General features: G+C 43.8%; 1 long non-coding RNA gene across 2 annotated transcripts; it reads left to right on the forward strand.

Moving 5' to 3' along the window:
* The first annotated feature begins 370 nt into the window (after positions 1-370).
* LOC137446190 (uncharacterized) lies at positions 371-21924 on the forward strand. 2 transcript variants are annotated; one of them, XR_010988576.1, is made up of 4 exons: positions 371-1956; positions 20897-20985; positions 21142-21348; positions 21697-21924. It is a non-coding gene; the product is annotated as an uncharacterized lncRNA (long non-coding RNA). The 2 variants fall into 2 exon arrangements; XR_010988575.1 differs by lacking the exon at positions 371-1956 and having other exon boundaries at positions 20018-20985.
* Positions 21925-23029: the final 1105 nt, after the last annotated feature.

Below are 23029 nucleotides of genomic sequence, written 5' to 3' on the forward strand. Positions count from 1 at the left end.
CCTGCTGGCCACACTCTTCTTGATGCAGGCCAGGATGCCATTGGCCCTCTTGGCTGCCTGGGCACACTGCAGGCTCATGTTCAGCCTACCATCAACCAGCACCCCCAGGTCCCTCTCTGCCTGGCTGCTCTCCAGCCACTCTGGCCTCAGCCTGTAGCACTGCATGGGGTTGTTGTGGCCAATGTGCAGAACCTGGCACTTGGATGTGTTAAATCTCATGCTGTTGGATTCTGCCCATCTGTCCAGCCTGTCGAGGTCCCTCTGCAGAGCCTCTCTACCCTCCAGCAGATCAACTCTTGCCCCCACTGTTCTTGCAGTCTACACCCAATAGCAGCTACTACAATCACAGTGCAGACTGTGAATTCATCAGAGAGAAAGTCTGTAAGCATGATAAAGCGATGGCTCATCGTCCTCACTATCAGTTTCTCTTTTAATTTTTTCCTTTTTTCTCTCTCACAGGTGACAGTGGTGATAAAAGAAACACTTGAAGCAGAGTGTTGTCCAGGCTCCAGTGGTTCTTACACCACACTGATGTATTTAAGACCCCACTACTCTCATCAAAGTGATGACTAACTAAAAAGGAAGCAGTTTATTAGGGTGGAGGAGAAGGATGTAAATTTTAACCTAGCTTTTGTATTCTTACCCTTTATTAATGAACAAAAAGAAAGCATTTCACAGGTATTATGTTTATCCAAGGAGCTGTTGTGTGTGTATGTATGAGTATTCTTGAATAGATATACTCATCAGCATGAAAGGTTTGCATTGTTAATTGCAATAAAATTGCAATCAGTTGCAAACAATTGCTCTAAATGGGTACCCAATTTTGCTGCTAGGGCCTTCCACAGGCAATAGGAAATACATGGGACTTCTGGGATTCAGCAGCTTTATGGCCTGGTGTTTTGCAGTCAAGGCTGTGAGGTGCCTGTGCTTGTTTCCTGTGTTTGTTTCCCCCATCCTCCTCTGCAAACAGCTGAAGCTAACAGAGTCAGGAGCAACTCCTCTGTTGGTTGAAGAAGAAAATCTTTGAGGAGCTGCTTGTGGTAGAAGCACCTGGTTGCACACTCCCGATGGACAGCAGGAGAGGGACACAGCACACCTTCCTGCAGAGGTCATTTGTCCCACAGTATAGGTTTGGACTGAATGAGTTCAAGCTGTTTAAGGCCAAGTCTAGGAGTGCAAGCACAAGGTAAAACAATAAGCCAGCAACAAAGTGTGATCAACTCTGGAGGCTAAAGCCTCTACTCACCAGAAAAGAAGCAGTGGCAGCAAGATCAAGTCCTGTAAGAGCAGACAAATATGAGAACTCCTTTCTAAAGATCTCCTTTCAGAATATAGTCCCCAAAGTCTCCTTAAATCACAGTGGATATAATTGTCATGTGCCCCATGGTTCATCTGGGACCATTGCTTTCCCCAGTCAAACCTCTCACAGATTCATTTGCTGTATAAAGAATTTTCATTGCACTGCAGAGATTAAAAAGAAGTTTTCATACTCACCATGGAAAATACGCTCCTGTGGATGGACCCTTTGGGCCTTGAGGAACATAGGAGGGCAAAAAAACATCATGTATTAATGAAGAGAACTGCTTGTTGAACTCCAGTCCCAAGAAGTTTCTCCTGTCAGAACAGGCTGAGCGTGCTGCATGTGTTCATGAAGGATTACCTTGGGGCTCTACACAGGCCAGCTAGATCGATGCTTCATAGAAAAAAAACTCTGTCTTGAAAACCAATGTTTTCCACAGCATCCTGGCCCTAAGTGCTGCTGAAGGCACAGGGTGAGGGGTTGGGTCAGGCTGGACCCATCTTTGTACTCCTGTGCACTGCCCTTCTGACCTGAGCCGTGCCAGCTGCAGCCTCCAGCCAGGGCTACAGCTTCAGGTGGCTGCATAATTCTGGAGTGAAAAACCACCTCCTCTAAGGAAACAGTCTGGTAGCAATCTCTTCAAAGGACCAGCAACTGTAAGTCAAATATCCAAGACTAATTAATGTTCATTTGAAAGATCCTAAAGAGCCAAGATGTAAAAGCAAAGGCTGACATCTCTACACAGTGGCACAAGCAGGCAAAGGGAATAGAAATTAGGTATGGAAGGAACTTGGTTTACTGATACTTAACTTACAGAGTGAGATTCTCAGTTCCTTGCAGCAGAACATCCCCCCTGAGCAAGGTGAGCCTGTCCTGCACACGGTTAGGAGTGCTCACGACTCCCCTGATCCCTGCAGTTGTACAGAGCAAAAGCACTTACAGTATTTCCTCCCTCCTATGCTATTTATTTCTCCTGGACACAATAAAAATAAGGATATAAAGGAGATGGATTGTGTTTTACCTGCTCTGTCTATAAACACACCATCAGTCTGCAGGGGTTTTTCCTTTGGTATCCATCACACTAAGCATGCAGTGACGGAGCAGTGAACCAAACCAGTCAGAAAGGGTAGTGGCTCATTTATTAAATTAAGAAATAAGCCATGAAGTTTTTCTTCCCTGGGAAGTGTAGAGTGGTGGTGGCTTCTAAAACTTGTTATTGACACTGGCTCAGCAGACGGTGCCAAGAGAATATGGGGGAGGGAGGGGGGAGGAAACCACAACAAACTGAGAGCAAAATGTTTACATCAGTGGTTCTCTACATGGAAAAGGAATGCCAGCTGAACTCTGCAATGTGTTTATAATTCACTAGTGTTTAAAGAAGACACGTCAGCCAGGGCTTTATGCATCAGAAACAATGCTAAACTGTAATTTTCTATATGATAGGCTATCCAACACAATATTTCTACTCCATCTCCAGCCCCAATTAAGGTAGCAGTCAACAGGAGATGGAAAGCAATTTTGTTCCTGACACACAAATAAATTTCAAAGTGATTCGATATGCTGATTAAGCTATTCATAACAAAAGCAGTGCATACATTTCTGGTTAGTTTTACCTTGAAGCTCCAAAGTAGATCCACTTGAGAACACAGAGAATTTGGGGTTTATTTATTGACATTGCAAGGCAGTGCTATACATTCAGTGGCTTTGGGACGAGGCATAAAATTCATCTGCAGTACTCAGATTGCAAGCAGCCCCCAGGTCCCTTTCTGCCTGGCTGCTCTCCAGCCACTCCGACCCCAGCCTGTAGTGCTGCATGGGGTTTTTGTGGCCAAAGTGCAGGGGTGACAGGTTGGACTTGATGATCTTTGAGGTCTCTGCCAACCTTGGTGATTCTGTGATTCTGTAAAGGACATACCTTTTGATTATCTCTATTGTCTTCTTTGGCAGTTCATGCCAGAGCCAATAGATGTAGGCAGTTTTGATGGGAATTCTAGAAATTGCAACTCACTCACAGGCAAGAGTGACACTAGTTTTAGATAGAAGTGGCCATCAGTCCAGCACATTTCCAAGGAATCTTGGAAAATTTGGTCCTGAAGGGCCCATTGGCTATCACAGTATCACAGAATCACAGAATATTAGTGGTTGGAAGGGACCTCCAGAGGTCATTGTGTCCAACTCCCCTGCCAAAACAAGATATCATTGTGATGGGTTAATGCCCAGCACTGCCTTCCTGGACCCAGAAAAAAAAAGTATGAATCCTCTTGGGGCAGATTTGGACTCAAATCAAACAACCAAGTCTCTTTGATTCATGCCTGTTAAGTGCTGCAAGGAGGAAACATGCTCCTCATTGGTGCTCCTACCTATCTCACTGCAACTCCTTGGCTACCAGCCTGCATTCAGGACAGCTGTTAAGGATGGAGAAAAGGGAATGGGTGAAGAAGGAAGGACTAGACTAGACAAGACTAGACTAGAATAGAATAGAATTAACCAGGTTGGAAGAGACCTTTGAGATCATTGAGTCCCACCTGTCAACCAACACCATTTAATCAGCTAAACCATGCAACCAAGCACCCCATCAAGTCTCCTCCTAAACACCTCCAGTCATAGCGACACCACCACCTCCCTGTGCAGCCCATTCCAATGGCAAATCACTCTCTCTATGAACAACTTTTTCCTATCATCTAGCCTAAACCTCCACTGGTGCAGATTGAGACTGTGTCCTCTTGCTCTGGTGATGGTTGCTTGGGAAAAGAGACCAACCGCTTCCTGGCTACAACCTCCCTTCAGGTAGTTGTAGACAGCAGTAAGGTCTCCTCTGAGCCTCCTCTTCTCCAGGCTAAGCAACCCCAGCTTCCTCAGCCTCTCCTCATAGGGCTTGTGCACCAAACCCCTCCCCAGCCTCGCTGCCCGCCTCCGGAGACCTTCCAGCAAGTCGACATCTTTCCTAAATTTAAGGGCCCAGAACTAGACACAGGACTCAAGGTGTGGCCTAACCAGTTCTGGGTACAGGGGACAATGACCTCCTTGCTCCTGCTGGCCACACTATTTCTGACGCAGGCCAGGATGTCACTGGCCTTCTTGGCCACCTGGGCACACTGCTGGCTCATGTTCAGCCTACTATCAACAAGTACCCCCAGGTCCCTCTCTACCTGGCTGCTCTCCAGCCACTCTGACCCCAACCTCTAGCACTGCATGGCGTTGCTGTGGGCAGTGTGTAGAACCCGGCACATAGATGTGTTAAATTCCATGCCCCCGGTCTCTGCCCATCTGTCCAGCCTGTCAAGGTCCCTCTGCAGAGCTCTCCTACCCTCTAACAGATCAACCCCTGCCCCAGCTTGGTGTCGTCTGCAAACCTACTGATGATGAACTCAATGCCCTCATCCAGATCATCAATAAAGATACTGAACAGGATGGGGCTCGGCACTGATCCCTGCAGGACACCACTGGTGCCTGGCTGCCAGCTGGATGTGGCACCATTCACCACCACTCTCTGGGCTCAGCCCTCCAGCCAGTTCCTAACCCAGCGCAAAGTGTTGCTGTCCAAGCCAGGGGCTGACAGCTTGGCCAGCAGTTTGCTGTGGGGAATAGTATCAAAGGCCTTGCTGAAGTGAAGGTAGAGTACAAGGAGGCCTCCCCTTTCACTGGAAAATAAAGTTGTATTCTGTGAGAGGGAACAGCTGGCAGGAGGTTATAGCCGATGGTGGGGTGCAGCCAGATTTACAGTTATGGCTCTGTTACGAATGTTTCTGCGAATTTATATTCAGCAGACAAGTTTTTATGGCTCTAATGAGAACCCATGTGCTCTACTCTGGAGCGTTATTGTAATGTTAGCTAATAAAAATTGCATTGGTGGTTCTTCCTCTTGCCTTGCCATGTGACTCCAGGATTTTTCTCTTTGTTTAGCCAGACACTCTGTCACTGTGGTTGATGTTTGCCAGCCTCTTGCATTTCAGAGAAGAAATTGCTTCTGAAGAAGAAAGCAGCTCATTACCCATGGAATACAGCAAAACCAAAATGAGACTTTTATGTCTCGAGGTGCTTTGTATCTTAATTGGCTTAGATATCACAGCCATGTAAAATAAGCAATGCAAAAACAGTTCCAGCTATTTCTTTTAAGCTGTTTGCTTGCACTGGGCTTTCAGAAAGAAATGGAAGAATATGTGCTAATTCTACACAAACTTGGCTTATATACAATATAATGGATGCTTACAAAGCTACACTTAATTAATATAAAAACAGATAAAAATATCCAGAGAGGGGAGTTAAATAAAGTCTAAGAAGTTGGTTTAAAAAGGAGTTAGAACTGGAGACTTTCAAGACCTGTCTGGATGTGTTCTTGTGTGACATACACTAAGTTATATGATCTTGCTCTGGCAGGGAGGTTGGACTTGATGATCTCTGGGGGTCACTTCCAACCCCTAACATCCTGTGATGGAATGTGGAGTGGGTCCAGAGGAGGCCACAAATATAATCAGAATGATGGAGAACCTCCTTTTTAGGGACAGTCTGAGATAGTTCAGGCTGTTCAGCCTGGAGAAAAGGTGGCCAAGAGGGGACCTTAGAGCAGCCTTCCAGTACTTGAAGGGGGCTACAAGAAAGCTGGGAAGGGTCTTATAGTGGTAGAGTAGAGTAGAGTAGAGTAGAGTAGAGTAGAGTAGAGTAGAGTAGAGTAGAGTAGAGTAGAGTAGAGTAGAGTAGAGTAGAATAGAGGAGGTTGGAAAAGACCTTTGAGATATCAAGTCGAACCTATCATCCAACACTATCTAATCAACTAAACCATGGCACCAAGTACCCCATCCAGTCTCTTCCTAAACACCTCCAGTAATGGTGGCTCCATTACCTCCCCAGGCAGCACATTCCAATGGCCAATCTCTCTTTCTATGAAGAACTTCTTCCTAACATCCTGCCTAAACCTCCCCTGGTGCAGCTTGAGACTGTGTCTTCTTGTTCTGGTGCTGGTTGCCTGGGAGAAGAGACCAACCCCTTCCTGGGACACAGGACTCAAGGTGTGGCCTAACCAGTGCTGAGTAAAAGGCAGAATGACTACCCTGCTCCTGCTGGCCACACTGTTCATGATGCAGGCCAGGATGCCATTGACCTTCCTGGCCACCTGGGCATACTGTTGGCTCCTGTTCAGCCTACTATCAGTCAGTACCCCCAGGTCCCTTTCTGCCTGACCTCTCTCCAACCACTCTGTCCCCAGCCTGTAGCACTGAATGGGGTTGTTGTGGCCAATGTGTAGAACCCGGCACACAGGATGTGAGACAATGGCTTTGAGATTGAGGAGAGGAGATTTAGACTGGAGATTAGGAAGAAATTCTTTACAATGAAGGTGTTGAGATACTGGAACAGGCTTCCCAGGGAAAGTCATGGATACGCCCTCCCTGGAAGTGTTCAAAGCCAGGCTAGATGAGGCCTTGAGCCACCTGGACAAGTAGAAGTTGTCCCTGCCCATGGCAGGGGGGTAGGAACTAGATGATCCTTAAAGACCCTTCCAACCTAAACCATCTTATGAATCTATGAAGCTGAAATGTAATTTAACCTGAGCTGGAAAATACACACAATAACACTGGATGGAAATCTATTACAGTGAAAATCTGTAAATCCATCTGGTTATTTTAGTAACCTAATAAATTTCAGCACTTCTGTCTGAGAGTTTATTATGATTTAATATGTCTACCTTACCACATTTGCAATCTAATTTAACAATGCAGCATCAATTTCGACGAATTATGTGTGTTGTAAACTGATCAATTCAAGGCCTGGAACACTTAAACAATGAATGGCATCAAGTTTGGGTTGTGGGTTTTTTTTTCCTTTTCACAGACCTTTATTTTTTTCCCTGAGACTGTGGATTTCAAAGCAAGAGGAGAACTTTATACTATATTGTTTTGGCAAGCAATATGTATTTTTTGTTTCTTGGGCACGGACTCTCTCATAATAATATTTCTCTTCCAAATTACAGGTTTAGAATAAACCATTTATTTATTTAGAATAAACCAAACCAGGTTGGAAGAGACCTTCAAGATCATCGTGTCCAACCCATCAACCAATCCAACCCACCCAAACAGCTAACCCATGACACCAAGCACCCCATCAAGTCTCCTCCTGAACACCTCCAATGACGGCGACTCCACCACCTCCTTGGGCAGCCCATTCCAATGGGCAATCACTCTCTCTGTATAGAACTTCTTCCTAACATCCAACCTGAACCTCCCCTGGCGCAGCCTGAGACTGTGTCCTCTTGTTCTGGTACTGGGTGCCTGGGAGAAGAGACCATCATCCACCTGTCTACAGCCTCCCTTCAGGTAGTTGTAGAGAGTGATAAGGTCACCCCTGAGTCTCCTCTTCTCCAGGCTAAGCAATCTCAACTCCCTCAGTCTTTCCTCATAGGGCTTGTGTTCTAAACCCCTCACCAACTTCATTGCCCTTCAGGTTTAGATTAGACTAGACTAGACTAGAGTAGACTAGAATAGAATAGACCAGGTTTGACACATCTTAAAAACAGACCACGAGATAGAAGAGCATAATAAATCTCTCTTTATTTATGAAGGTGTTGTTTCAGTGAGTGACATCTGAACCTAGAAGGAGGTTATCTGGATTTATTTAAGAGGTGAGTTGGGCAGTGCTAGCAAAACCGATCTCTCTCTGTCAAATGTGATGTTTTTAACCAGTAATCTCTTCTATAACCGTGCCAGTTTAGCCAGTTTATTGGGAAGTATCTTCTTTGCAGAATCTGAATTTCCAGTGATTGAGTACTGTGTCCAGTTTTGGGCCCCTCAGTTTAGGAAGGATCTTGAGTTGCTGGAACATGTCCAAAGAAGGGCAACAAAGATGGGGAGGGGTTTGAAACACAAGCCCTATGAAGAAAGGCTGAGTGAGCTGTGGTTGCTTAGCCTGGAGAAGAGAGGGCTCAAAGGAGACATTATTGCTCTCCACAACTACCTGAAGGGAGGTTGTAGACAAGCTGGGGGCTGGTCTCTTCTCCCAGGTAATCAGCACCAGAACAAGAGGACACAGTCTCAAGCTGCACCAGGGGAAGTTCAGACTGGATGTTAGGAGGAAATTCTTAACAGAGAGAGTGATTGCCCATTGGAATGTGCTGCCCAGGGAGGTGGTGGAGTCACCATCATTGGCGGTGTTTAGGAGGAGACTTGATAGGGTGCTTGGTTGCATGGTTTAGTTGATTAGGTGGTGTTGGATGATGGGTTGGACTTGATGATCTCAAAGGTCTCTTCCAACCTGGTCTATTCTATTCTATTCTATTCACAAAACCAAACAAAACAACAAACCCACAGTGATTGCAGAGAATAATTAATTGTTTCATTACATTAAACTGGAAGAAATAGTTGTACACCTGGCACACAAGGACTTGTAACTCCTTCAAGAATATTTTATGCAAAGGAATTTTATGTATAGAGAAAATTAGAATAGAAAACACCTGGTTTATTAGTCTTTACTTGTGCTGCTGTGTGTATAGGTGAACTAAACTATCTGGTTGATTCTCCTTTTCATTGAATCATAGAATCATAGTATGGTCCAGGTTAGAAGGGACCTCCAAAGGTTCAATCTCCCCACAGTCAGCAGGGACATCCCCAACTAGATCAGGCTGCCCAGGAGCTCGTCAAGCATCACCTTTAATATCTCCAGGAAAGGAGCCTCAACTGCCTTCCTGGGCAACCTGTTCCAGTGTTCCACCATCATCACAGTAAAGAACTTCTTCCTGATATCCAATCTAAATCTGCCCTTCTCTAGTTTGAAGCCATTGCCTCTTGTCCTGTCACTGCAGGATTTTGTAAACAGTCTCTTCCCATCCTTCCTGTACCCCGCTTCAGCTACTGGCAGTCTGTTATTAGGTCCCCTTGGAACCTTCTATTCTGCAGGCTGAATAACCCCAGCTCCCTCAACCTGTACTCGTAGCAGAAGTGCTCTAACCCCCTGATCATTTTGGTGGCATTCTGGACCCACTCCATCAGGTCCATGTCCCTCCTATATTGAGGGCTCCAGACCTGTACACAGTACTCCAGGTGAAGTCTCCCCAGAGCAAAGTGGCAGAATCACCTTTCTGGATCTGCTGGCAAGGCATCTTTTGATGCAGCCCAGGATGTGATGGGCCTTCCATACCTCTCCTTTTCATCTTGTTTCTTTAAATAATTGCAGTTGGGATTGTTTCACTTTTATTGTCTAAACTTGCAGAGCCATGGCTGCTGGATGATGTTTGGGTCATATTGGCAACAAGGAAAACTGCTGGGTGCTCAGAAGCCTCTGATCAGCATTAAATTTTTACATTTATACAAGTACAGCGAATTTATATTTCATAAGTCTCAGAAAAGACATATTAGCAGTCTGGAACTGCACACAGGGGGGGAAACTTTATGTCAGATTTGCATCCCAACAAGAAACAGCAATTAGTGGATGCCTTGTGAGACGGCAGTTTTATCTTAGTATTTTTAAATCCCTGCTATTATATCAGAAATAGACAAATCAAAAGCCTACCCAGAACGGTAAATGAGGGAGTGAGTAAGAACTAATTAACTAACTTGCATACCAATCACACTGGAAGAGGCATTACTTTCTGAACTAAAGGTAAGCCTTGTCTCAAGTGGCCTTCCACCTATAAATTTCATTCACAAGTGTAAAAGCCTCTTCATAACTTTGTATTGAAAAATCAAACAACGTTTCATCGAACGCAGAAAGGACATCAAGTCAGCTAGGAGTTCAAGTGTGCACTGTGAGGCTGGAGATAGAGAACTGAATACTTCTCATTCTTCTGGAGGGTTAGACTGTCTTCATGATAAGCCTGCAATGAAGTGCACTTCTCAGGAAGATGGAAATCTGCAGTTTGCTAATGGGAGTGAGTGGAGGAGCCTGACTCTCACAAGAAACATAGGGACTGGGAATTGCAGTTCATGCAAAACAGGAGGTTAATATCACATGGAAAGTGTACAAAATGAAGTGTTTCTCGAGCTCAGCTGAATGACTCATTCTGAATAAGCCTAAGCCAAATGAGAGATTGTGATTTTATTCTTCTGCAGACACAAGGTAAAAAAACCAATAATCTTAATGTTTGCAGTGTAATTTTTATACTGCAGTAATTCATGTGGAAAACATCTGCCCAATTCTGTCTTGATTTTGGTACTTCACATCAGAGAAAGCACAAAAACTCCTGTATTTTCAGCTATTTAATATCCAGTTGTGAGACAGGCTGCCTGTCACAATGTGTTTAGTAGAGGTATTTCAACACCTGAGTCCTCACACAGATGGGGTGATGCACTGCTCAGGTTTTTTCCAGGTGGTTCTAGTCAACATCAGGCAACAGACTGAGCACATTCTACATCTGCCTTTGTTTTGCACTTTTCCTTTTAGTAGGAGAGAATCTACAGCAATATATAATGAACCACACATTGAGTCCTGTGTCCAGTTCTGGGCCCCTCAGCTTAGGAAAGATGTTTCGTAGTTTCATTCAGGGTTGGAAGGGACCACAAGGATCATCTAGTTCCAACCCCCCTGCCACGGGCAGGGACACCCCACACTAGATCAAGCTGGACAGAGCCTCATCCAGCCTGCTATTAAACACCCCCAAGGACGGGGCCTCGACCACCTCCCTGGACAACACATTCCAGGGTCTCACCACTCTCATGGGGAAGAACCTCCTCCTCACATCTAGCCCGAATCTCCCCACCTCCAGCTTCATTCCATTCCCCCTACTCCTATCACTACCTGAGATCCTGAGAAGTCCTTCCCCAGCCTTCCTGTAGGCCCCCTTCAGATACTGGAAGGCCACAATTAGGTCACCTCAGAGCCTTCTCTTCTGCAGACTGAACAGCCCCAACTCCTTCAGTCTGTCCTCATAGGAGAGGTGATCCAGCCCTCTGATCACCCTTGTGGCCCTTCTCTGGACACGTTCCAGCACCTCCACATCCCTCTTGTAATAGGGGCTCCAGAACTGGACACAGTACTCCAGGTGGGGTCTCACCAGGGCTGAGTAGAGGGGGAGGATCACCTCCCTCGACCTGCTAGCCACACTTCTCCTGATGCAGCCCAGGATCTGATTGGCTTTGCGGGCTGCAAGTGCACTCTGAGAGCTCCTGTTGAGCTTTTTGTCCACCAGCACCCCCAAGTCTCTCTCCTCAGGGCTGCTTTCCAGCCAGTCACTGCCCAGCCTGTATTTGTGCCTGGGATTGCCTCGACCCAGATGCAGGACCCTGCACTTGCTCTTATTGAACTTCATGAGGTTGGCTTGTGCCCACCTCTCCAGCCTGTCAAGGTCCCTCTGGATGGCCTCCCTTCCCTCCAGCGTGTCTGCTGCACCACACAGCTTGGTGTCATCAGCAAACTTGCTGAGGGTGCACTCAATGCCACTGTCCATGTCGCCCACAAAGATGTTGAATAAGACAGGTCCCAGGACTGATCCCTGAGGGACTCCGCTTGTCACTGGCCTCCACTGGGACATGGAGCCATGGACAGCCACTTGTTGACTTGCTGCAACATGTCCAGAGGAGGGCAGGAGGAGTTTGGAGCACAAGCCCTATAAAGAGAGGCTGAGGGAGGTGGGGTTGATTAGCCTGGAGAAGAGGAGGCTCAGGGCAGACCTTATTGCTCTCTAAAACTACCTGAAGGGAGGTTGTAGACAGGTGGGGGTTGATCTCTTCTCCCTGGCAACCAGCACCAGAACAAGAGGACACAATCTCAGGCTGTGCAAGGGGAGGTTTAGGCTGGATGTTAGGAAGTAGTTTTTCATAGAAAGAGAGATTGGCCATTGGAATGTGCTGCCCAGGGAGGTGGTGGAGTCACCATCACTGGAGGTGTTTAGGAAGAGACTGGTTGGGGTGCTTGGTGCCATGGTTTAGTTGATTAGATGGTGTTGGATGATAGGTTGGACTCGATGATCTCAAAGGTCTCTTCCAAACTGGTTAATTTTAATTCTAATTCTAATTCTAAATATGCAATTAAATAAAGTAACTGTGAAGTCTGTGGTCCACTTCCATGGATCAAGATTAAAGCATTCAAGGTAGAAATCTCTAGAATTCTGATTTCTTAGAGAGAAATGCTTGCATTGTTGAATTGGAAATAACAAATTTCTTCTGTGGGGATCTTTTTTTTCTTGTTTCTAATCTCAATTGTGTCTGTAGCTTCAACTTTTCTTCCTAGAGCATCCTTATCTTTAACTGTTAGTCATCTGTAGTTCTTCTTATCCTACTTTATATTCAGGAAAGGAACTCTTTAAAGGTCTTAGGAGAGATAGGAATTTATTTTCCATCAGTTTATTCAATGATTATTCTCCTTATCTAGTGAAGTGGTATCAAAGCTATCAGCTAACTTCATTTTCCTAAAGTGTCAATTTTATTTAATACTGGTCTCCACTTGTGCTATACAGAAAGAACTGAGGGGACTCTGTTACATTTCTTGGGGCTTAGATTTCATGCTGTCTCTAGCTGGAAAATGCTACTGGAAACAATTTCAGGCTCACGAATGGCAGGAATGTTAGCTGGGAACAGAAAAGTGGTAGAAAGTCCAAGTAGTTAGTCAGTTAGAGGGTAGAAAGGCTCTGCAGAGGGACCTCGACCGACTGGACAGATGGGCAGAGTCCAATGGGATGGCATTCAACAAGTCCAAGTGCTGAGTGCTGCACTTTGGCTACGGCAATCCCATGCAGAGCTACAGGCTGGGGTCGGAGTGGCTGGAGAGCTCCCAAACAGAGAGGGACCTGGGGGTGCTGATCGACAGCCACCTGAATATGAGCCAACAGTGTGCCCAGGTGGCCAGGAGGGCCAATGGCATCCTGGCCTGCATTAGGAATAGTGTGGCCAGCAGGAGCAGGGAGGTCATAGTGCCCCTGTACTCTGCATTGGTTAGGGCACACCTTGAGTACTGTGTCCAGTTCTGGGCCCCTCAGTTTAAGAAGGACATCGAAACACTTGAATGTGTCCAGAGAAGGGCAACGAGGCTGGTGAGAGGCCTTGAACACAAGCCCTATGAGGAGAGGCTGAGGGAGCTGGGATTGTTTAGCCTGGAGAAGAGAAGGCTCAGGGGTGACCTCATTGCCCTCTACAACTACCTGAAAGGTGGTTGTAGCCAGGAAGGGGTTGGCCTCTTCTCCCAGGCAACCAGCACCAGAACAAGGGGACACAGTCTCAAGCTGCGCCAGGGGAGGTTTAGACTTGAGGTGAGGAGGAAGTTCTTCACCGAGCGAGTCATTCGTCATTGGAACGGGCTGCCCAGGGAGGTGGTGGAGTCATCGACCCTGGAGGCGTTCAAGAGGAGATTGGACGTGGCACTTGGTGCCATGGTCTAGTCATGGGGTCTGTGTTGATAGGTTGGACTCAATGATCCTCGAGGTCCTTTCCAACCTGAGCGATACTGTGATACTGTGAATGGAGCATCTGAGAGGTGGTTAAAAATGTATATTGACTGGTCTGATTTTATGAAAGTTGTTTAAAAAAAATACAGTAATATGTCTGCTGTGTTATTCTGCTCCTAGAAAAAGTTTATACTGAAGCAATATGTCACTTGAGGAATTTTAGTCTTTTTAAGAATGCCTGGATGAGATGGTGTCCTATAATCGTGTTTGATTCTCATTCACTCTTAAGCAGCAGATGCAGAGGACAAGACATAAGTGTTTAGGAGGGGAAAAGTGTTTTGGAGTAGAATTAAAGGAACTTTGCCCTCCCACCTTCAGAGGAAAAGGCAGTGAGCTACCTTGATATTTCTTCATATTGGTGACCAAGATTACATGTGGGAACTTTTGTCTGCCTCAGCACAGACCTTGCTTTATATATGCATTCAGATTGTCCATCAAATCCATTTCGTCACTCTAAGCACAGAATAAATACTGCATGCTCTAGGCTAGGAATATGCTCTTTCCCTATAGCCTCATAAAAGATTTGAGAGAAGTGATGACTGTGAATAGTGAGTAATCTGCCTAAAGTCTCCCTAACTGTTAGGACCCTGTGATGTCATTCACTTACAAACACAAAGCAGACTTTTGAGGACTATGAGAATCTGGTCTGGAACTGAATGATTTCTCCTTTTATTTTGCCTTCTTGGAGCTACAAAGAGCAGGTGTTTAACAACAGAACTGAAAGAAGGTCCATTTTTTAATATGGAGAAAGTCCTGCTGCACTGGCACTACAACTGGACATTCCCTCAGGCTGAAGTCTCGCAGGAAAACAGTATACTAATACACGTTATAAAATGCATAATAAATGAATAGCAATTCTGCTCATTGGGGTGAGAAGGAAAGAAGTGAGATGAAATGCTTAGCAGGCATTTAAAGAACTTCCCTCGTGCCAGTGTCTTGGGGTTAAATGGGCAGAAAATAACTAACCAAGCAAATTGTATTTTAAAACTCTTCTTAAATCAGTGTAAGGTTATGGACTCTTCAGAGGAGTGGCGCTGGAGACATGTAACAGTATTAGCAGAATGCCATGCTCTGCACAAAATAGATTTGGGTAGTCTTGAAATTACATTCAAAGGGTTCATTTGCAATTAATGTGAATGGAAATTTGTGCTTCATTAATGATATTTGGGGGGGAAATTGGAGCATGACAAACTGTCTAATAAATATCAGCATAATGACTTCTGGGTTTAAATACTACACTAATGGGAAATGTGAGAGGAGAGATGGGGTTGTTATTCAAACTTTAGCCCATTTATTTAAACTCCAGATTGTTTTCAAGCATGATAGTGCCTCAGAAGGTGATTAAGTTCTACTCATACTGAATTGTTTTCTACCCATACAGTCCAGAGTGTTTATAAACTTCATTACTGCCATTATCTTGGATGCACAAATCATTTGCGTTTTTTGGACTCAGTGATCTCAAAGGTCTTTTCCAACCTGGTCTATTCTATTCTATTCTATTCTATTCTATTCTATTCTATTCTATTCTATTCTATTCTATTCTGTTCTGTTCTGTTCTGTTCTACTCCTGTTCTATTCTATTCTATTCTATTCTATTCTATTCTATTCTATTCTATTCTATTCTATTCTACTCTACTCTGCTCTACTCTACTTTATTCTATTCTATTCTGTTCTACTCTACTTCTATTCTATTCTATTCTATTCTATTCTATTCTATTCTATTCTATTCTGTTCTACTCTACTTCTATTCTATTCTATTCTATTCTATTCTATTCTATTCTATTCTATTCTATTCTATTCTATTCTATTCTAACCTGAATATCACTGGGGGAAAAAAGTTCAAGCTTATATATAATGAATTTTTCTTCATTGGTGCAATAAAGCACCTCCTAAAACACAACCACCACAACCTCTGTAGCACACAAGGTAAGCTGAGCCCAGTTCCCAGCGAGGAACAGGTTCAGTCTGTATTCAGGATATGGATTATAATAATGTAAAACAATTAGGAGGAAAGGGAGAGAAAACCTCCTAACCCTCTAACCCTCTATAGTCAATTTGATTTTTGAGATTATGAAGCTTTATATTTTTTCTTTTTACAGTGTTTCTTCAGGGCACAGATAAATTTCACACATTACATAATGTTGGAAGGGATCCTCAAATGCCACCTGGTCCAATCTCCTTGCAATGAGTAGGGACACTTCCAACTAGATCAGGCTGCCCAGAGCCAAATGAAGTCATATACCTCTGGAAAGCATCAAGTTGCTCTTTATTTTAGTGATTAGTTTACCCTAATTTCTTGATGATATTTTATGGCATTGGTATTTACATATTAAATTGAATGATAGTTTTGTGTGTGTGGTATGTTTTTCCCTTCTAAAATGAGGACTTCTCCTAAACATGCAATAGTGATTTTTTTTCCCTCTCCCCTCCTCTTAATTTAGAAATGCAAAGGTATTTCAATATAGGTAATCAAAATACAGGCTGTAAATATCTTGAACATGTTTTGGCTGTTTCCCCTTTCCAGTCATTTGGGGACACTGAGAATAAATTTATATTCCTTAGGCATTCCTTACTTGCAATATCAAATGGAAATTGGTCAAATTAAAGGGGAAAATATCTAGAAACTGCACTATAGGAATCAGATTTAGCAGGGATGTATGGGTAATAGTCAGATGAGGGATAAATAAGGAGTGTAATAAATCAGGTTTAATCCTTAAACTTCTTGAGGTTTCCTTCTAGGTAGTGAGATAAAGATCATTAGGTAATAAAGTTCAAATTCTGAACTTTCTACTCTTTCCTGTACTTCTTTATATCACAGAAACCTATTTTTAATTAAGAATTTCAAAGAACAACCCCCTGACATCTTCATGCAACTCACACAACATTACTTTCTACTCAGAGGAGCAAAACTATTTAGATCTTTGGAAAAATAGGGAAGAGACGATAGGACATTCTCACAAAACATCTTTATCCTAGCTAAATACCCAATGCTTTTCACCTATTTCTTATTTCTCTTCTAGGGGCAGAAAGGGACCTGGGGATACTGGTTGACAGCTGGCTGAACATGAGCCAGCAGTGTGCCCAGGTGGCCAAGAGGGCCAATGGCATCCTGGCCTGCATCAGAAATAGTGTGGCCAGCAGGAGCAGGGAAGTCATTGTGCCCTGTACTCAGCATTGGTTAGACCACACCTTGAATTCTGTGTCCAGTTCTGGGCCCCTCAGTTTAAGAAGGACATTGAGACTCTTGAACGTGTCCAGAGAAGGGCAATGAGGTTGGGAGAGGTCTTGAGCACAAACCATATGAGGAGAGGCTGAGGGAGATGGGGTTGTTTAGCTTGGAGAAGAGGAGGATCAGGGGAGACCTTATTGCTGTCTATAGCTTCCTGAAAGGAGGATGTAGGCAGGTGGGGGTTGGTCTCTTCTCCCAGGCAACCAACGGCAGAGCAAGAGGACACAGTCTCAGGGGAGTCTGTGCCATGGGAAGTTTAGAATCATAGAATCAACAAGGTTGGAAAAGACCTCAAAGATCATCAAGTCCAACCTGCCACCACAGACCTCATGACTAAACCATGGCACCAAGTGCCACTTCCAGTCCCCTCTTGAACACCTGCAGGGACGATGACTCTACCACCTCCCTGGGCAGCACTTTCCAATGGCTAACAACTCACTGTGAAAAACTTTGGGCCTCAAGGTGAGGAGAAAGTTCTTCCCAGAAAGAGAGACTGGCCATTGGAATGGGCTGCCCAGGGAGGTGGTGGAGTCACCATCACTGGAGGTGTTCAAAAAGGGATTGGATGTGGCACTTGAAGCCATGATTTATTCATGAGGTGTTGGGTGATAGGTTGGACTTGATAATCTCTGAGATCTTTTCCAACCTGACTGATTCTATGATTCTATGAAAAAAATATAACTAAAAAGGCTGTGCCCCAATATGAATTGAGCAGTATTTTCTAATTTGTATCTTTTTCAGACATAGTTTTATGACTGAAATTCCACTCATTGCTGCCTGGGGCGCTTTTCCCTGCTTTTCGCTGGCAGCAGTTGTATTAAGCCTGCCTTGGCTCATTAGAATTGCTGTTTAGGAAGCTGAACTAAATATTCTTGTTCTGCATATAAATACTAAGGTTTCTTGTGTTTTGGGGCTTTTTTAGTACGAACCAAAATCATGTGGTCTTCAAAAATTTCATCTTAATTTTTTTCCTCTCACTTCCTTTATTTTTCTAGCAGTGAGGTGTGGACTTCAGGGACATCTGAAAGAGAACCTTAGCTATACAGATGTGATGGCCTAAGTCTCATCAGTTTCAAGATGATGAGACAAATGTGCAACTAGGACAAAATGGACTTATTTAATGAACTGCAATTTAATCTCTCTCATTAAGAACAGCTGCTGAAAGCCTGAATGTCAAGCCAGCATGAGGCAATGCTAGTGAATACTGAGTGGGTAAAATAAATTCTCCAGGAGGAAACAAGAAAAGAGATTTCAGTGGGAGGTGTAGGAGAGAAATAGATGTTGGAAAGGGAAAATCCAGTAGAAATGGTGCAGGGTGTTGTTCTAGGAGTGTTATCTGTTGTGTTAATACAGCAGCACAAAACATGAGGATTTTTGTGAGTAACAGAGTGGGGGGAGGTCTAACTGCTGAGTTAGAACTACAACAGCCATTGATGTAAAGAAGAAGAGGTTGCCCTTCCTGCAATACATGTTTTATACCTACTGTTCTAGTCTGTGTGGGATTAGTAGCTGACAGCAATTCTGCTGTCTGTGAACCTGAGAGAGAGAAATCATCATTCATTTGAAGAGTCTTCAGATATTTCTGCAAGGAAATCTCTAGTAGTTCACTTGGGAATTTAGGCCCATTCAGCCACCTTACTCTGGAATTCTTTTTTTTCTCAGTTTTCCTCTTTAAAAGTGAAATTAGTCTCTTCACTTTATGATTCCTGTTATGAGAAGAATATGATTCCTGTTATGACAAGTATGACTCTGAGGAAAGTTCTGCCTAAGGAGAGTTCTGCCTAACAATGGCAATTGTAAACTTAGCCAAGAAAACGGTGCTAACAAAAATTCTTTCAATTGAAATCACTTCAAATGAGCACTTGGACATTGCAGGTCAAACAAATCTCTCCAGTGTTGACTGCAGTGCAGTCATTGACTTAAAAGTTTGACTTGTTGGCACTTTCTGCAGTATCTTTCAGCATCAGAATAATTAACGCCATGCTTTTGAGCCTCACTTTGTAAAGAAAATGAATTTATATCCAACTGAATGTGTGATGCTTAGATAGGAATTTGAAAGTTTTATAAATGCATCAGGCAAACTATTTCCTTATTCTGTCTGTAGTGCTGTGCACCCTGATAAGAGTGCTAGAAAGCCTGGAGAAACAAGATTAATGGAACGTAGAGCATCTCTTCCATAAAGTATTCATGCTACAGTGGAGGTGGTAAGCTATAAAATAGAAAGGCAATTGAAGATTCAAATTTTTCTCTTCCTTACTGGTACAGGGGCAGGAGAACTGTTTTATTTTGGTTAACATTGATGCATCTACACTGCCTGGGTACATTATCTCCAGGATAAAATACTAAATATTAACCCTTGCTCTGTCTTGTTTGCTTGTTTGTTTTTCATTGCCAGAGGTTAGGTCTGAAGAAAATTCGTAGGAAATACTTTTTAAGATCTACCTGCCTTCCCATGCTAGGTGTGTATTGTGTGGGGCTGTCTTGCTTTTAGCTGAAGCAGCTTAAACTGAGGACAGAATGAATTTATCCCAAAGATGTAAACACACACAGTCACACAGAACTGGAGGTTAAATAGAAATACTATTTACCAAAGTAAACATAATAAGAAAGAAGAATAGAATAGAATGGAATGGAATGGAATGGAATGGAATAGAATAGAATAGAATAGAATAGAATAGAATAGAATAGAATAGAATAGAATAGAATAGAATAGAATAGAATAGAATAGAATAGACCAGGTTGGAAGAGACCTTTGAGATCATTGAGTCCAACCTATCACCCAACACCATTTAATCAGCTAAACCATGGCACCAAGCACCCCAACCAGTCTCTTCCTAAACGCCTCCAGTGATGGTGACTCCACCACCTCCCTGAGCAGCCCATTCCAATGGCCAATCACTCTTTCTATAAAGAACTATGTAGAACTTTCTCCTCACCTCCAGCCTAAACCTCCCCTGGCACAGCTTGAGACTGTGTCCTCTTGTTCTAGTGCTGCTTGCCTGGGAGAAGAGACCAACCCCCACCTGTCTACAACCTCCCTTCAGGTAGTTGTAGAGGGCAATAAGGTCTCCCCTGAGCCTCCTCTTCTCCAGGCTAATCAACCCCAGCTCGCTCAGCCTCTCCCTGTCAATTCTGTATGCATAAAATGGGCCTTGGCTCAAGTGATAGAACCACAGAATCATAGAATTTTTAGGGTTGGATGTGACCTCAAGGATCATCCAGTTCCAACCCCCCTGCCATGGGCAGGGACACCTCACACTACATCAGGTCGCTCAGAGCCACATCCAGCCTGGCCTTAAAAACCACATCCAGCCTTAAAAACCTCCAGGGATGAGGCTTCCACCACCTCCCTGGGCAACCTCTTCCAGTGTCTCACCACCCTCATGAGGAGGAACTTCCTCCTAACATCCAGTGTTGTACCTCTGGTGTTACAGGCTTTGTAGCAGGAGTGGTGCAATTTATTCCCAACATTTTCAGTCTCTCTTAGTCTGGCCCAGTGTTTCGGAGGTGTGGTGAGTTGAAATTTTCCCCCAACATTACATTGCCAGCACAGCTGGAAGCAACTGAAGCTGTATTTACAAGCAAAAATATAATCTAAGATGAAATGCAATGAATATGTACAAGATACACAGTATTTACAGGTATTTACAATTGATAAGCAGCACAAGACCCCCCACTAGACAAACCAGGGGAGCTAACAGATAGCTTTGCCTTCCCTGCTCCCTAACCCCCTGCTGTACGTGCTAGAGGAGACAAACGAGCAAAGAGCTGTTTAAGATACTCAGCCACAACAAAGCAATGCAGCCAAGGTCAGCAAAGCCAAGCAGAAGCACAAGTTAGTGTCTCCCAGAGTGAGGAAGCCAAAAAGAGAGAGAATCTAAGTTTAATGCCTGTTATTTATCCAATGGGATTAGTTAAAGCTTATCATTATTTTCCTTGTTACACCCAATTGTGATTTATTTACATTCTACAACTTCCTGCTCAAGATCTGTGGAACATTTTCCAGGCACAGGCTGAAACTGCCACAAGAGGAATCGTACTCAATTGCTTGAGGGCTAATGAAGCATGAGGAGTACAACTGCTGATACATCCAAGGTAAAGGAGTGAGAGGAGTTGCTTTCTGTAAGTGCATGAAGACATGTGCTTGGCAGACTTGTCTTGCTCATTCCCTCTTCCCCCCCCTTCCACCACCCCCAGTCTGTTCCTATCTGCTTTTTTAGTCTTTGTCCTCTGTTCTGTTTGGTTTTCCAGATCTTAAATCAGGGAAACCCACTTTCTAAGAGGAGGAGCAAAACCATCACATGCTAATATTAAAGTTACAAAGAAGTCTACTATGTCTCACCCCTCTTCGAAGAAGGCAATTTACCTCTCTTTCGTGATTTTTCATCAAGTCAGACTGCTGTATCTTCAGAGTTATAAACTAATTAAAACTGTTCTCATTAGCCAGTCAGTTGTTAGGTAAGTGATAACATTTGTTATCTATTTGGTACCTAAAGGTAATTTCTGTTATTAAAATTGATCCCATTGATTCCACTCTCATTAAAAACAAAACCCACAAATGGAAACAGCAGCTCTCAGCAGGGTTAAAGGATTAAGGTGATCTGAGCTCTATAATATTGGCTGTTAAAAAAAATGTGGTGGGAAGGTAGCCCTTACCTAATGCTTCTTCCCTCTGGTCCCTATGAATTAATGTTAATTTTATAGTCCAGATGCTTATTACCCAGCTGATTTCTGCTCAGTATTGCTCACTCTACCCTTTGCTTTTCTCACCCTTTGCTGTCCTCTTTCTCTGCAACTCCATGTTAGGTTTTGATGGCACAGGGCCCTGTGCTCTCCAGCCTGCTCACCTCTCTGATTTATCACAATCAGCTCCCAGCCTCTGCCTGCAGTTCTGAGCTACTGATCCTGCCACAGATAAAACCTTCCTTGTTGTCTTGGACCTCTGCTTTCTTATGCTGCTGTTCACTTGCTGCCATCCTCTGATGGGATATATGTGTTTGCTACTGATGTGATCTGTCATCAGTTTGTTCTTATTTGTGCTCATGTAATAAATTACTTGGTGTTGTGAATGAGTTGTCTCTCTTTTCCCTGGCTTCTTAGGTTTTTTCTCATCAGAATGTTGTAGAGTTGTTCAAAGCTGGGAAAGCTTCAGCAAAATTAGCATATTAATCATACATGTTCACAGGCATGCTCGTGAGAGCCAAGGCCAAGGCCATGCAGCCTCCTAAGCAGTGGGGATTTGATGTTTGGGGCAGTATGAGGCTCACCTCTCAGCTCTTGGCTCTATGCACAGAGTGTAAAGCTCTACACTCTTAGCATTCTCAAGTAGTCATTGTATCACCTCTGTATTCTCTGGAAGATATTTTGTGTTCTGCCCAAGCCCTTGGCGAACTTAGGTTCTCACATTTTCATTTGAGACATAAGGGCTGTGTAAATATTTAACATCATTTAGCAAACCAATATTGTGTTTATTCCTTTTTTCACTCTTGAAGCTGTTCTGTTGGAGATTTGAATGTTCTTCCTTAATAAACCTGGGTTTAATATACCAGAAGAACACATGAAAAAACTTGGCATACTTGCCTTCCCCTCTGTCTCAAAACAGTTTTGTTTTCAGGATATGCAGCTACTGTGTGGGGTTTGAATCTACACTCTCAGATGCTCAGGAAGTACTTAGGAAAAAAACAACATGGTTGAGATGTGCAGAGTGTCTTAGTTCTGTCTTCCAAGTCAAAAAGTCACAATGGACATTAAGACAGGTGGGGGTTGATCTCTTCTCCCAGGCAACCAGCACCAGAACAAGAGGACACAGTCTCCAGCTGTGCCAGGGGAAGTTTACACTGGATGTTAGGAGGAAATTCTTCATAGAGAGAGTGGTTGCCCATTGGAATGGGCTGCCTGGGGAGGTGGTGGAGTCGCCATCATTGGAGGTGTTTAGGAGGAGACTTGATGGGGTGCTGGGTGCCATGGTTTAGTTGATTAGGTGGCATTGGATGATAGGTTGGACATGATGATCTTGAAGGTCTCTTCCATTCTATTCTATTCTATTCTATTCCTATTCTATTCTATTCCTATTCTATTCTATTCCTATTCTATTCTATTCTATTCTATTCCTATTCTATTCTACTTTATCCAACTCAAA

This window comes from Melanerpes formicivorus, unplaced genomic scaffold, assembly GCF_026170545.1.
Source record: "Melanerpes formicivorus ecotype bairdi unplaced genomic scaffold, bMelFor1.0.p_v2 SCAF_16, whole genome shotgun sequence".
Taxonomy (NCBI): domain Eukaryota; kingdom Metazoa; phylum Chordata; class Aves; order Piciformes; family Picidae; genus Melanerpes; species Melanerpes formicivorus.